General features: G+C 37.5%; 1 protein-coding gene and 1 long non-coding RNA gene across 3 annotated transcripts in view; one reads left to right on the top strand and one right to left on the bottom strand.

Annotated features, from left to right (window-relative positions):
- The window catches only part of LOC144363364 (TNF receptor-associated factor 2-like), a 106,942-nt gene that overhangs the window by 8,811 nt on the left and 83,741 nt on the right, over positions 1–14,390 (top strand). The gene's annotated exons all lie outside the window — the stretch shown is intronic.
- Positions 7,718–14,390, bottom strand: part of LOC146732718 (uncharacterized) — a 47,923-nt gene continuing 41,250 nt past the window's right edge. Inside the window, exon 2 of the long non-coding RNA XR_014926869.1 lies at positions 7,718–10,388. This is a non-coding gene — a long non-coding RNA (uncharacterized LOC146732718). The remainder of the gene's footprint in view (positions 10,389–14,390) is intronic.

Below are 14,390 nucleotides of genomic sequence, written 5' to 3'. Positions count from 1 at the left end.
CAGCACGTCTGCATATATACCCCTGTATAGGGTACAGCTCACTGGAGTCAGGAATCAGCAACACAAGATGTTGCAGGATCAAGTCAGGTCACCTTCCTGACTAAAGATTTTCCCTTATGTCTCAAGTTAATTACTCTAGCTAATGGCCATGCAAATAATAAAATGTATATAACGAAATGATTGGTTCACACAGACAGGGCTCTGTACTTTTCACTTACAATTTATGTCACACTATTTTGAAAGTGATAACAACGACTGATTCGAAGCACTAATTTTGTACGATTCTCTAATTTTGTAAGAACGAGTATGAGGGCGCCCTACACTTACCTAGATAGACTACACCCCTACTAGAAATGAATTGTGAAAGTAGTTACATTTACGAATAACGACATCAGTAAATACAGTAGTTTTGGTATCACATTAGTGAGATGCTGATATGTATGGTTCATAAAGTTCCTAAATTAAACATTAGAAATAGGATGGTAATAAGTTTCTCTCTGCGTTCTTACTTGAACAGTACAACTACCATCAGTCCATCACTACCAGGGTAAATCTGATTAACATTACCTAAAGGCCATCTGTTATGTGACATATTTTCATGCAAGATTAACACAAGGTCTCTTTCTTGGAGATTTCTCATAGTTTGAGTCTAGTTATGGCGTTGTTGTAATAGAAATAGGGTGGATAAACTCTTATCATCCAGTAACTGATGAAATGGGACATTATTGAGTACAGAACAAATTGTGTGGATCTGTCATTCCCAAACACCATCAATATGGGAAGCACCAGGCGGATTGAAGACTCTCTTTATGTGGCTTTGAAGCAAATAATCATTTCCAGATTTGTGAAGCTCATGAATAGCCGCAAAGGAGTTGGTTTTATTATCAGAATGGATCCTAAATGGATGGATATTAAACTCTGTAATGCAGTAATGAACGAATCTGTATCTAGTGTGTGCAAGACCTTCAAGTGGATGGCTCTCGTAGTCATACATGTACATATGAAAAGGCATCCATATCTCTTGATTTTTCTACATGTCCTCTTCACTATAAATGGTGGTTCATCTGAAGTTACTCTAGATACTGGTAAATTAGCCAATAATTGGGTTTGAGGAATGGCTCTGCATTTACGGCAACTGAAACAACCATGTATAATGCGATTAACAGCAATATGCCCTTTTACTATCAAGAAGTGTAGGCGAATCTCATATCTTGCTCAGTACCTGCATGCCCCAGGCGGACCTGATAGTGCACGATAATCAAGGTGATGATCTAGGATAGTAGGATTTGGTGCCTTGTCCTGTACACAATTGGTACATGAATTAGTCGCCCTCCAACATGTAGTAGGTTTGTATCTTTATCCTTGAAGGGCTTATGGCTTGCTTTGAAAATTGACTTGAGTTAAATTGAAAGAAGAAGCCTACACATAGTTTAATACATCAACTTTTGCATCTTGTAATTCTTCAACAGGGGTTCAGAAGTCGCATTGTTGATTCTTGCGCAACAGTGCCTTCAGTCGCAACAAGATTGCTGTAGCATGCTTCAAGCGATGCCAGTTGGAGTATCATTGTAGAAAACAGTCAACAATATATTTTAATACTACATATATTTACTTGGGTCTTTTCATTTTAGCACCCCTTGGTAAATGACTAGGCAGTACTGGTTAGCCAGGGTAGTTTACTCCTGTTTGATTGAGATATGGTAGTCCATTTGTCCACCTTTCACATGCAATAATCGTACTTGCTTGTAATTCTTTTACAGTAATGGGTTTCAGAAGTTGCATTGTTAGTTTCTTGCGCAACAGAGCCTACAGTCGCCACAAGTTGCTGCAGCACGCTTCAAGCGATGCCCATTGGAGTATCACTATAGAAAATGATCAACAGCGATGGAATTAGCAGTCAGGTTAACTTCGTATACTAGTACTTAGATCTCTTCTCTCCAGCATACATTGGTAAATAACTCTCTTCTGTTTGATTTGGTGGTCCATTTAGCCATCTATCACATGCAGCAATCTTACTTTCTATGTCAGTCCTCAGGAGACATCATCGGCGGGGTTATTTAAAGAATCAATGTGTCACCACTGAATTGGGTCAGCATGCTTGTGAATCTTGAAAACGTGGCTGTTGCTGTACTGCAACACAATGGTTCTGTCAGTTCACAAGAATGTCTCTGCGATAGGTAGTTCAATGTGGTGTTTAATAAGCTTATCTAACTCTGTTGCAACTACAGCCACAAAACGTGGAATACTTGTTAGTTTGAGAGGCGCTAATCTGCCCTTTGACATCACTAATTTGCATTCATTAATTTATAAGCTACCTCAGAAGATTCGGAAAAGTCATCTTGGCATCTTGGAATAGTTAGGTTAGATAGTAGGGGTAAGTCAGACAACCATCTGTGCTATTGCCCTGCTATAGGATTTGTTTATCCCAGTCTAGCTTGCATCTACACAACTCTCGGAACATTGCCTTTCCTTACACATGAAAGGACTAAAGGGTCATAGATGGAGCTTGTAATACTTAGAACTCCTCACTTGGTCACTGGTTATTCTGCTACTTTAGCATCAAATATGAAGCAGTCCTTTTGCATATTCCAAAGAGTACCCAGTGTTCGCTGATATGGTAGATTATCTTTATCAAGATTTGTTGGCTTGAAACCTCCACAAGCTAACATCTCTCTCAATACGGCTGCAAGCTTGATGGCAGTATCCCCTACAGTCTCTCATTTCAGGCAATCATCTATGTAGAAATTGTGCTTAAGTGTTGTAGTTGTGAGTTGGCTGAAGTCATTTTGATTGTCCTCAGCCTCTTTTTGCAATGCACAGGTTGTAGCGCTAGGACTCCACACCCTCCTCCAAATAGATGAATGGCCATATGATAGTGTTTTGATTGTTTATCTGGAACATTAACTTTCCACCATAGAAAACGAATCACATCTCTCTCATAAGTTGTCACTTTAACTTGATTGAACATGCATTTGATGTTGAAATTTATGGAGATAGGTTCTGATTAGTCTTAAACTATAGAGACATTGTTTTGTTTGTGGGAATGCAATACTGGGGTATGTGGTATGTACCGCACATATTTGTCTTCTCTGGAGATGCAAAGGACTTTTTTCGCATAACCTTGATGCAGTGCCACTTGAATACCTACAACATATTTCTGTTTCAATTCAGGGTGAATATTCAGTCACTTTCCCAACAGGTTCAAGAGATGCTTAGACATAGCATAGTTTTTTGGTAGATATGGTGGGCGTTTTTTGAACAGAATAGGCTGGGTGTAGTGGCCTGTTTTTTCAACTGTTTGTTCATTCCATTATCTCACCAGCTGCTATTTCAAGTTGCAAGTTGTTATTGAGATATGCATGATCATTCGGCTTCCGGCATTTCTCAATAGCATGATGTAGTGTGTTGTCAGCATGGATGTAGTTAGTTGAAATAGTTGTGATCCCATCATCAGCTACTGGACCTCTGACTGTTCAGCCAAGTCCATAAGCATAAGGCTCTCCAGAATTTCCATGTTATAACTCTGGTAGGCAAATTTCATCATAGATGGGACTATCGAGACAACTCATCTGATGAAACTAGACTGACATTCATGTGATTTTGACATAGTGCTTAAACTAGGCCATAAACATTCTTTGAGAGATTATTGTGTGGGTTTGATACCACAACTAGTAGAATTGGGAGTGTGATTATGATGCGTCCAGGGTCAAGAAACATCCTGGTAGAATTAGTATGGATAACTTGTGATTGTTCATTGGCAATTGGTCCACTCCTAGTAGCTTGATTGGAGAGTTGGTTAATTGGTTGGTTGTAGTTATGATTGTTGTTGTTCTCTACTATGGCGGAATAAAGCCAACTGTTGTGTTTCTCACCACATGCAGCCACCTTGCATATCCAGTTACGTGTGCATAACTCACTGTTGTGACTCTTCATGAGGCAAATGAAACACAGTTTCATTTGTCAAACAAATTCCTGGAAAAGTGGAGCATTGATTAAGGTAATGTTCCTCACTACTTTTAGGACATTTGATACTCAAAGTTGCTGTAGGTTGTGAGGTAGCTTCAGTATCATGTGATGTCTATATTGCAAAGGACTGCATTGTCTTGGACTTCAGAAGGTAGAAAAGTGTTAAAAAATAGTTTTTCGCTATTTTTTGTTACAAGCAGGCATCTATGCTAAATCAAGATCTTATATAGCAAGATTTCACATCAGGGGCGATGCCAAAATAAAAAAAAATCATTTTTTGGCCATTTTTGGGCCAAAACCCCCACATTTTGGGTAAACATTAAAAAAATGTTCCGATCCTTTTAAGATGCATATCAATTTACTCGTCTAAACGAGTAGAGTTTGACCCAGCTTGACCTTGCGTTACGTCACAATGACACATTAATTATAAATAGAAATTGCATAAATTGTTTTTGTGAATATAAAGAAAATCACAATACCAAAGCAAAAAGAGATCTTAAAGTAGACGATGGCTAATTTATTAGAATTATTTCTTTTGATTTATTGTTTCTGTTACATACACAACATACACGTTAGAACCATTCAAAATAAGTTCAATACACCCAGTGATATTATGTTCTTGTATATAAGTACCAAATTTTAGTTACCTTCAAGGGGTATTCCAAACAATTTAACTGATTACCACCCATACATGTGTATTATGGGAAAATATAAATTTATTATCATTTTGGTAAAACTATGATTTGATGTGGTTTGACATCATTTGAAGTGCAGATATTCGGGTGTAAATATAGGAAAACAACAAAAACAACGAGATACCTCAGGGCAGAAAATATTTTTAAATTTTTTAACTTTCCACCTCATAATTTGGAAGTGCAAGCATAAGTAAGTTCTAAGTACCTTTTTTCTCTTGTATTAAATGTAGATCCGAAACTGCACACATGTACATGTGACTCTGAAAAACGATTACACATGCAAAAGAAATTACAAATTTCCAAAAACCTAAAAATACTGCATTTAGTGTTTGTGTTAGCTACATTTTGAAACTATCAACCTGGGTTTAAACAGCCTTCTGCAGGACACCCACAGGCACCCATGCAACGCTGACCACTCTTAAAGCTCTTAAAGCACTTACAGACTGCAGTCTTGCATTTTGCTTCACATCCACAAGTAATTAATTCAATACACTTAGAAGGAATGCTGTCGAGCCTATTCCAAACAATTTTCAATCCATCTGGGCTTCCTTTTGACCTCATCACATTTGTGGGGATCTACATTCATTTGTACTTGATCAGCCTGGAGCCATATGTTAGCTTGATAGTTGCGAGAAATGTGTAACTCCAAGGCATCCTCTGTCGGAGGCAGCTATTCAAGTCCCACCTTTCCTTGATCAAACATTAAATTCCTTGCTTTGTTGACACCACTATGAACATCATGTGCAATATAAAGTCGACATCATCATTGCACATCATCTGGTTCACTATTCTGCCAACACCACTGCGAAGCTGCGGATATTTGTTGAATACTTTCCAGCAGGACTTCTTTTCGTATCCACTAAATGAAGACACCGTATCACACCCAGTTAGTGCATGAAACCCAATAAGGTTCTATAGAACCTCTGTGGGCATATTCTGAGCAATATTGTAAATGGGTAGCATTTAGTTTTCTTTTTGGTACCACTAACCATCCACACTTCCAAGGGCTGCCTTCCAAAATTGTGCATGAGAAGTAGAAGTATCTCTGCAGATGACGACAAGTCTCTTGTGTTGTGTTCGCTTTACTGCATCCTGTGCATGCAATATAAGACAGGTGTCAGCCTCCTCATGGTTGCCAGCCAGCTGGTATATTGACTGCTCATTTGAGGAAGATCTGGCAATGGTTTCATCAGTAAAACCACTATGCCTATGTTCCATAAGTCTGATACTCCTGGGCCAGGTCAGCTTTATTATCTTCTGGACTTATGAAACTGGACCAGACTTGACGAAGTGGTGTGTCACCATCACCTAGGACCTTCCTGATTGGTTTCTTCTTATTTGGTCTTTTCGTTTGTGTTGTGGACTTGATTGATGGATTTCCAATGTACCGGTTGAATACTACTCTAGTCACACAATCTTTGAAGTGCTTCTCAACTTTCTTGATATATCTTTGAGCATATTCATTAAATGACTGGCATTTGCTTGGTTCGCCTGTGGCTTGGATCATTGCATGTCCATCAATGAGAAGACATGTTGTTAACGATCATACGATGGCACGTCAAGGGGTGTTTATACATGTATATCAGAGGACAGAACAGACAAAATATATGACTTAGATGTGGAATTCATCATCTCATTAGTCTTGGCCAAAGATGAAGAATACTTTGACAGTTCATGAGTAAGAACTTCTTTCATGTCTAAGTTACGACCTGCCCTGGAAACATTAAAGAGCTTTTGAATAAGCTTACTGTCAGCTTTCACTGCCTTCGTTTTGTTCTCCTATGTTTTGCATGAGATCTTGTACAGAGATGACATTGTTTTTGAATTGTGCCTTTTTGTGGATTTGTGATACCGATGATGACATTTAAATCTTCACAGAGCCGATTTACCCATGCAGTTCCTTGATCCTCAGGCACTTGATTAAATCGCTTTTTGCTCATCTTGAAACTCCTTATAAACTGGGGCATCTTTCTCCAGGTTGTACATGTCAACCACATATACAGCACCCCACAGGATGTAGAAATGAATGACAGTCAATGGCTTCTGCAACACAACAACGAAGAATTACAGGAGTTTTGCTTGCAGAGGAACACTATTATTCTGGAGGGCACTGCTGAAAGCAGGAGATTGCAGAGCAGTTCATACTAGTCTCACAGAATGATGGTTGAAGCTTGTATCACTTGTCTCGTCTCACAATATCGCAGTAGCGACACACAGGATACACAGTAGAAATGATGGACCCCAGCTGTCCAATTTATAGGCATAAATGGCCCAGATTCAGTGACACCACCTGGGTTTCGACATGACCCAATCAGAATGTGATCTTGCTAGCAGCTGTGTCAAGTAGGCAACTCAGTAGATCATAAACATCCTTTGTTATTCAAATAACAGCGCACCTGGTAGATTCCAATTGTCCTTCCAGAATTGAAAACAAGTATGACCTGTCAATCACCTTTATGACACGGCAATGCACACCATTTCTTTACATAATTCCATGCACACTTTTATTTGCAGGGTTTGAGGTAATATGACAAAAACTTAGAATAAAGGATGCTGACACTGAACTTTTATCTTCTTCCAATTCAGTATGATATTCACCTTGCATTTGACCCAGGACTTTGAGGAGGGCACTACAATTTGTTATCAAAGTTCATAGCTCATAGGTTCTACTTGAGAGAGAGAGGAAAGAGAGAGTTGTTTGGTGTATATGAGGTGAAAATGATGGTTGTTTATATTGCATTATTATATATGTGCGTTATACGGTATGTGCGTTTTAAGACAAATGAATGCATGAGGAATGTTGCTGTTCAAACCGGAATTTGCATATAGTAAAAACCTTTGATGAGACATCTACATGTTTATTGAGTCCCGAGATTCATTGGTAATAGCAGAGAACGGAAGAATGAATTAATGGATTGCTATGCACACTGAATGGATGGATGGTCTGCTCTGCATCTAGAGTTAATTATTGGATTTTCATTATTGATGTTGATGCCAAAAGGTGTATCCAACGCTATTTCAAGGATCATTTCAGACAAGTACGTAACATTAATCTACAAACAAAAAGACTATAAGTTTTTTAATGAAATGTATTTAACAATTTGCATATATTAACATCAGTGTCACAAGAAGTAAACATATTTTATTAAAGTAGAAAATGTAAATTGAATTGTATTGAATGTTTTTTTTTTAGTTTATAGGATCGAACTACCATTACAGTCAATTTTCGTAAATACATTATACTGGATAATGCTGATGACTTGAACAATCCTCGGGACAGCCTATTTGCATCATTCCAACAGCAGCTACAATGTAAGGTAATTTTGGTTGTGTTTATATAGTTTCTAGACGCATCAAATCAAATGGTGTTTGCAGTAATTGTGTATGTAAACAACACAGAAGTTGTAATCATGTTAGTTATGTGAATCTGTGTGCTAAGTCTAAAAGGATATTCAAAGTTAGACAGGCCATCACAGTTAACACTAGCTGGTTATCTAGCCGTAATGCATCCTCTTTAACTTAAATTCATAAAACAACTCAAATTTGAATTCCTTACAGGGTATAACTAAACAATACCAAGCACGTGTGCTGTGTTTACAATTCTCAATTCTCGTTTAGTAGCAAAGGTAACTCAATTGATGGTAATGATAAATACGTGAGAAGTGTAAGAAATCATGAACAGCAAACATCAAATTATCTATGAAAAAGTCAAGATGGTGAACGTTGTTACTGAACACAATTATATTTCCGACTTGAATGTGTAACATTGTATATATACTGTTTATCATAGTATTATTTACTTGCATCAAGTTGTGTTGTATTAAATTCGTTTAAACCCAACTGGTTTCTTTCCTACTACGCATAATGTGTAGGCATGTTTTGTTTATTCATAAAAAAACACAATTTAAATGATCTTGTACGTTGAACGTTCAAAATCGCAGCCAAAACTCAAGATAAATTTAAAAAAGGCCACAGTACATATATGTTTTGGGAAGGCAAATAGGAAGGGAAATAGAGTGGGAAGGAAGAGAGATGGAGCGGAGAGATGGTGGTAGGGAGGGATAAAAAGTATAAGGAGAGTTGGAGATGGGGATGAGAGGGAGGGGAGAGGAGAAGGAGGGGCAAAAAAGAAAGCGGGAGGGGCAGAAGTGGGAGTGGAGATAAGCAGAGTGAGAGAAGGAGGGGAGGGAGGGAGGTAGGGGACTAGACTGTATTTGAATGATCTTGCACATTAAAGGTTCAAAATCACAATCAAAACAAAAAAAACCACATTGCCTATATTCTCTGAGAAGGCAGATAGGAAAGGGGAAGGGAAGGGGAAGTAGGAGAGGACAGAATGAGACAGGGGACAGAGAGTGGGGAGGGGGCAAGGCAGAGAGGAGGAGAACTGGAGAGGGAGGGCGGGAAATGGGAGAGAGAGGGGTGAAGAGAAGAGTGGGGATATGAAGAGAGGAGAGAGAAGGACAAAAAGAAGAAGAGTGGGAAAGAGCAAGAGAAGTAGTAGAGATGGGGGATTTGGAGGGAGGGATGGAATGGGAGAGGTGTCAAAGATAAGGAGCGTGGGGTAACGTACCTATAATTTCTGGGAAGACAGAAGGGAAGGAAGGAGGGAAGGGGGGAGAAAGAGGGGAGGAGGAAACATGGAGTAGCGAGAAAGCAGGGAGGGGAGGAGAGAACGAGAATGGGGATTGGAGGTGAGTGGAAGGAAGGGGTGGGAAAGGGAGGGGCAGAGGAGTAGAGTGTGAGAGGGAAGGGAAGAGAGGTGGAGAATGGGAGAGGGAGGTGTGGAGAGGAAGAGAGTGTGGATATGATGAGAGTTGGGAGGGAGGGAAGGAGAGTGGAAGTGGAGTGGAAAAAGTGAGCGAGTAGTGGTTGTCATTGCAGCAGAATGTCTAGATTAATTTAATTCAATAATTTCAGAGATTAAGTATATTACATGGTTATTTTTTATTGTACACGTACATCAGGAAAGATAGGGGAAAGTGAAGGGAGGAGAGAAGAAGAGTGTGAGTGGGAGAGAAGGAGAGGAAGGGAGGGAGGGGATGAGAGAAGGAGAGGGAGGGAGGGAAGAGAATGGGGGAGGGAGGAGTGTGGGAGAGGGAGGGCAAAGAGAAGGAGACTGTGGGAGGGGAAGGGCGGAAGGGGAAGTGGGAGGGAGGCGGAGATAGTGAAGGAAGGAGATAAGGGGAGGTTGAAAGAAGAGTGAAGGGAGAGTGAGAGGTGAAGGAGAGGGAGAGAGGGAGAAGGGTGGGGAATGCGAGGAGAGAAGGGGAGAGGGAGTGTATGAGAGTGGGGAGAGAAGGCGACAGATTGAGGAAAGGTGGGAGGGAGTGAAGAAGGGAGGGAGGAATATCAACAATTTCCAGTATTCCTACTGATACCTAGGCTGGGTGCTAGGCTGGAGACAATAAGTTGATGTATCTCAGCTAAAATCTGAACCTGCACCTGGTGATGAACAAAAACACTGTTAGTTTGTCCCAGAGTATTAAATGGAGAGCCAACATTCAATCTTAAATGGCTGTTTTAGAATAATATTGGTTATAGTCCACGGATGTTTGAGTCTGTCTAGGCATGGATAGTATTGAGATAGCATATTACATTTCCATGTATTTATTATGCCACGACGATGGTTACATGACCTGTTACATACATACCTCAAATATTAATTTTCATCTATGTGATGAACGTTAGTTGTGGACAGCATACATTTGAATTTCCAATGTGTCTCTAAGAGAAATAAGGAGATTTATCATTGATGCCTGAATAATGAAATTGTCAAATCAGTTTAGCCAGGTTCTGTTTGTTCACAGCAGCAGGTGCATTTAAGTAACCAATGACAATTGGCAATTTACAAAGAGCGTAGCAAGATGATTAATCAACGAAAGACGCACACGGATGTTGTTTGGACATGCTCACGCTACAGGTGAATCACTCCTTTGTATGCAAAAGCATGCAACAATGAACCATTCACCTATTTAATATTCCCGATAATCATAGCATTAACAATCAGTATACATTTTCTGTGAAAGCTATGATGACTAATTTCATTCATTCATTCATTCTTGTGCGTGTAGGTTTTGTTTTAATGTGTGCGTGTCCTCATTCATTCATTAAATTAGTAAGTCATTCATCATTCTTAATTTTATTTTTATTTTAACGCATAGTATAATGACATATCTAAGCAATAATGTCAAAAAAGCTTTTAAAAATTATGTGTGTACAAATATACTAATACACTATAGTAATAATAATAAACATTGTAGTAGTAGTAGTAATAGATTTGTAGTATAAGATGTAGTTCTGTATTAGAAATAGTGGTATATGGTGGTGGAATTATTTATTTCAGAGGGTCATTTGTCAAAATAGATGCTGGTATAACAGTTCCATTGGATTTTAGATGTAAGTAGTTGATTGTCTTTAATGTTGTTGCGGCAATATGTCTAGATTAATGTTTATACAATATTACAGGAATTATTTTTTATTGTTCACGTCTATCAGTTATTTTATTACCTTCGCCAAAAAGGCTGTATATTGCTTCCAATAATAAACTGTCGGCATGTTTCAATGTTTTTAAAAAATATACATATCTGATACTATAACCTTGCTAGGAATATTCATGAAATACAACTGACAGGTATTCCCACCAGAAGCGCGTTTTGAAATAATTTCCGGTCTCAGAATAGTTCAAATTTGCATGGACTCGACTATTCCATATGTTTTATGGCGCGAAATGTTAATGATATTCGAGTGATATACAAGTAATGCGATTAATAATGATTTAACATGATTTGGCAGTGAGCAGATATGTTGTACACCTAGATATTGCAATGCGACTTTATAGATTTTCTTAAGGTAGAGATGCAGGTTCGTGGGCACTTGAAAGTGATTTTTTTTGCTTGTTATTGTCCAGACAGTCTTGGCTATAGACTGTTAAAATTTTGTAGAATTGTGAATAGTGGAACATACTCAAAAACGATTTTAAAATATAGATAACAGGTGCAAACATTCTCTTTTTTGAATGATTAGCAAGATTTAGCAAGGCTGTACATAAATAATGAAAAAGAAAAATGGTGAAAAAAAGAAATGACGGGATCTCCATATTATGCACTATATTTAACTTTTAACAAAACTATAATATATTTAAATTTGGAACTGTTACAGCCATTTTAATTATGAGCATTAGCAAACTTCTTACTGAGTGAATTGTTATGCAAATTAGCAATTATCTCAGCTTTTTTTAGTGCACATCCCAAAACTTTAAAAAAATAGCTCCTAGACGCTTTGACCTTTTGTTTTGAAATGTTTACAAATGATTGACAATGTGTTTATCTTCAAAACGCCGTCGGGGCATTGTTTTTGGTTGAACAGTTTTACAACAATCGTACAGACAACTAGCCTGGGTGTTAATTTATGCATAAACATGAAGTAGTGAAATTTGAGCTGCTGCCCTGCAAAATTGACAACTGGTAGACAGTTTTCAAGACGGCACTTTCTTCATAGTAAACAAATGTACCCATAAACCAATTTTGACAGGAAACAGAAGCATGGTTGAGGAGCTAATTTTTTAAAATCAATTTTGACCAAAAAAGCACATTTTTGTGCATATTTCAAACTACAGTGTCCATAAAAATACTAAAAAAAATTTAAAATTCATACAATAAGCTTTCCGAAAATATATAGTTTTGTGGACAAGGGAGGTCATCTTGGTTTCCTAATTAACTAATAAAAATACCTGTTAGGTAAACTGCATCTCTACCTTAAAGTACCCATTTTGTGGTATTTTCCAAATGTGCTATTTTTCCCAGTAGCTGTATAATAGTTCACACATTGTGCTTACTGTAGTTACTAATTTTTTGGGCACTAATTTTTTCATTTGTTCATTATTTTTAACCATCTTTATAGTTGTTATTCATTGTCAGCGACTGAGTGATTACACTAATGATGACCATGGCAAAATTGTATGCAACCCGTCATAGATGGTTGTCACCATTGTCTACATAAAACTTTACACTTCGGTATCATTCAGGAAGAACATATAGGGATGTAGATAGTCACTAGCAGGGACATCATCCTGGTGACCAACAGAGAGAGACCAATCAAGAAGGCCTACAAGATGCCATCAATGCAATTTGTCATTAACATAGCTGTGGACAAGCTTTAAGGGTGTAGTAGAGGTTTTTTTCTTTTCTCAAATTTACTTTTTTTCCACATTCTCTCATGAGAATATATAAAACATGCATTTAACTAGAAATTAGCAGCCTGATGGCTGAGATAGCTCCGCTGTTAACAATGCACAATTCAATTGAACTGAAGATATCATTAGAAAATGAACAATATGTATAGTAACAAAGCAATCAAATTTGTGGTTTTGTACAAGAAGTCGAAAATATCACTTTTTACCAAAAATTGCAAAAATATTCACCAAAATTAGAGAATTAAAGATATCATCACGAAATGAACAAATCTCAGAGAGGTCCACATGTAATATCAAAGCAATTGGACTTGCCTTTTTAACACGAAGTCGAAAATATCACTTTTCACCAAAAATGACAAAAATATTCATCAAAATTAGAGAATCAAAGATATCATCACGAAATGAACAAATCTGAGAGAGGTCCACATGTAGTACCTATATATGTAGTTTCAAAGCAATCGGACTCGTGGTTTTCAACAAGAAGTCAAAAATATCACTTTTCACCAAAAATGACAAAAATATTCATCAAAATTAGAGAATTGAAGATATCACCACGAAATTAACAAATCTGAGAGAGGTCCACATGTAGTACCTATATATGTAGTTTCAAAGCAATCGGACTCGTGGTTTTCAACAAGAAGTCAAAAATATTACTTTTCACCAAAAATGACAAAAATATTCATCATAATTAGATAATCAAAGATATCATCACGAAATGAACAAATCTGAGAGAGGTTCATATATAGTACTTATAAATGTGATATCAAAGTAATCGGACATGCGGTTTGTTACAAGAAGTCGAAAATAAAAATTTTTACCAAAAATGACAAAAATATTCACCAAAAATAGAGAATTTGAGATTTTGACATGAAATGAACAAATCTCAGACAGACCCATTCAAGAATCTTGCCTATCAAATTTGAAAGCATTCTGATTTGTGGTTTTGAAGAAGTTGAAATTGTAAAGTTGACAACAATGACGATGGACGGCGACGTACAATCAGTAATATAAACAACTCCGCTGTGTCTACTTTGTCGACAGCGGAGCTAAAAAAACATTGTAGCTATAGTTTAAGAAGGTAATACATTTTGAGTAAATCTGAGATTTGTTTTATGTTTTTTGCGATTTTTCACACATAAGAAAACATCGGTATTTGATGTTAGTCTAGATAGTTGATCTCGACTCCCAGCTGCTCCAAGATGGTGATTTTTGGCATAGGTATTCTCTGATAGCTGCTAATGAAATTTGGCAAAGCTAGTTTGTGTACCACTTTGACTTTAGAAAATACGACACAACTCTCCCCTCTGACACAGGGTATCATATTTCAAAACAACGTTGACAATGTTTTTAAAAAGTGTTATGAGGTCAAAATCTAGGTCACGCAACAGTAGACGAACTGGGAAATTGAATTCAAACCTTTTATAGTATCTTTAAGTACCGCGAACATCATTTCTGTGGCCTTATTTCCGTTTCTTTGAAAATAACACCTCTTTATTTGCACAGTGATCACATGATTACATCGTTCAATTTTGTTG

This window comes from Saccoglossus kowalevskii, chromosome 17, assembly GCF_978046115.1.
Source record: "Saccoglossus kowalevskii chromosome 17, keSacKowa6.1, whole genome shotgun sequence".
Taxonomy (NCBI): Eukaryota; Metazoa; Hemichordata; class Enteropneusta; family Harrimaniidae; genus Saccoglossus; species Saccoglossus kowalevskii.
This window is presented reverse-complemented; position numbering and strand designations above follow the sequence as displayed.